Genomic DNA, 2,129 nt, shown 5'->3' on the forward strand with positions numbered 1-2,129 from the left:
CCACGGCACGCCAACGACTCCCTGGACTGTGTCAGACGATCGGCCCTTGAAGCGGCCTGCGCCTCTCTGGGACCGTATGACGCAGGCCGCTGGACGGCACGTTGTCTCTCGCTGCGCATGCATTCGGATCCGCTGCGCTGCCACTTGACTCCCCGGACAGCCGCGCTGCCTGTGGAGCCTCACCGCACAGCTGCTGGCAGCCTTGCATGCTCCTGCCGAGCGGAGTGTCCTGCCACTGAGCATGGCCTCGGACACTTCCAGTTCCCCGCCTGGCAGCAGCATCCCAATCGCCAACACGAGTTCCTGCCGCCACAGACTTCCTCTCGGCGATGGAGGCGCTCCTCTTTGGCCCACTGGCGGTGCACGACAACGGCGTCACCGAAGAGATTTGCATCATGCCGCTTTCACTGGTGGATTGAGGTCACACGGCTGAATCCACATTTCCCCATGACGCTGCGGAATCCCACGCAGCGTGACAGCGAACGCGGACACCGTCATGGCACGATCTCTCCCGCAGGACTGCGTCACTGCCTGGCACGTGGGCTTCCTTACCGCCGTCAAGAGGTTATAATGGAAGGATGTCCAGGAGGAAAGGGAAGGCGCGTACACCGTGTGACAGGCCCCTGTCGGCGTGGTGAGGACTGTCTTCCTGGTGCTGACCCGGACATCGTGCCCCGAGTGGCGGCACTGCGCACGGGCGCGATGCAACACCTTCCCACTCTTCGACAGGCCTGCACGCGCCCTGCGGATCACAATGGTGCTGCAGTCGGCGGATCGTTTTCGAGCGGCTGCTGCACCACACGCTGTGGTCTAAATTTTTGTTTTGAATTATGAATGGTGGTGGTCAGAGACACTCTCTGTCAATATCTGTTTGCGTGTTCACACACTGGACACCAAACAACCCTGAACTATCCGCTGCTTGGAGGAATTTCGCGAGCTCCTGCCCAGAAGGGTGCTGCAGTCGGCGGATCGTTTTCGAGCGGCTGCTGCAGCACACGCTGTGGACCAAATTTTTGTAGGAGGTTGTGAAATGAATGATAGTGGGTGAGCTGGCTAGCTTAATTAATGTATGTATATATCCTGATAAATGAATGCATTCTTTATGATACTTTCTACCGTATGAATCTTTTGGGAAGAACGCGACTTTGTAGGGGCAGGGAACCGATAGAAGCCAGTGTACTTTATTTTTTACAAACACACAGCCAGGTATGTTTACAGACATGTCATTGGTCCCCTACACACCCTCCGAGTGGTGTGATATTGGCGCCCGTCTCTGGGACATGGTGTGCCAATGTGGCGAGACCCAGGTACAGATGACGTTCATTAATGGCAATCAGATGTCGGACGAGACGTTAACTGTGGCCCCATGATCCACAGGCTTATGCCTGTTCCATGGACCTGTCTCTAAAGCTTGGCAGGGTTCTACTCTTATTGGACATATTGCGGATCTACGGGCGCCTCAGATCCCTAATTTTGAGACACAAGCGCTCCTGCCCGCTATGGGGGCAGCCCGGGAGTTGGGGCACCAACAAGGGCTCATCACTGCTGAAAGGGAGCGCCTGAATATTGATTACGCAAACGCCGTCGCGGACGTGCAGAATCGGAATGCTCGGCTTAACTCGCAGTTTCAGGAGGCGCATCGCAACCTATCGGTAAGGGAATCCACTATCGCCGGGGCCGGCAAACAGGTCCTAGAACTACAACAGCAGTTGGAGGCCGCACGCGCCAAATTACGGGAGCGCGAATTCAACTTGGGAAGACTCACCGCTCAACTCCAGGAACGGGAGGCACGCCATAATGCACAACAACCCGTGCGGGATGCGGAGACGGCGGGGCGGGGCAAGTCTCCCGCTACTCGACACGTTGTCAACGATGGCGTAACTACACTACCGCATCAAACGGATATCTTGATGGCTGGAGGCGTGCCTAGCAGCGCGGCCCGACGCAGTTCGGCGGCTTACAGACGCCCTCACGGCAATGTTGGGAGACCACATTTCCACCCCTCCACGCCGTTGCCTTCCCGCACTTCTCCCCTGGACGCCCAATTACCCATGGAGGAGGACCGCAGTTTCTGCGCATTCGACGTCACCACGTGGCCCTTGCGCATATGGAATGAGGGCGCCTCCGGA

The 2,129-nt window shown here is 57.5% G+C and overlaps 3 annotated features.

The window, feature by feature from the left end:
- Positions 1 to 2,129: a sequence feature (areas not merged during assembly with more than two copies in the genome that could not be assigned to a particular haplotype).
- Positions 1,018 to 1,168: a mobile genetic element.
- Positions 1,018 to 2,129: a mobile genetic element.

Source organism: Trypanosoma cruzi, genomic scaffold, assembly GCF_000209065.1.
Source record: "Trypanosoma cruzi strain CL Brener 1047053517097 genomic scaffold, whole genome shotgun sequence".
NCBI lineage: Eukaryota > Euglenozoa > Kinetoplastea > Trypanosomatida > Trypanosomatidae > Trypanosoma > Trypanosoma cruzi.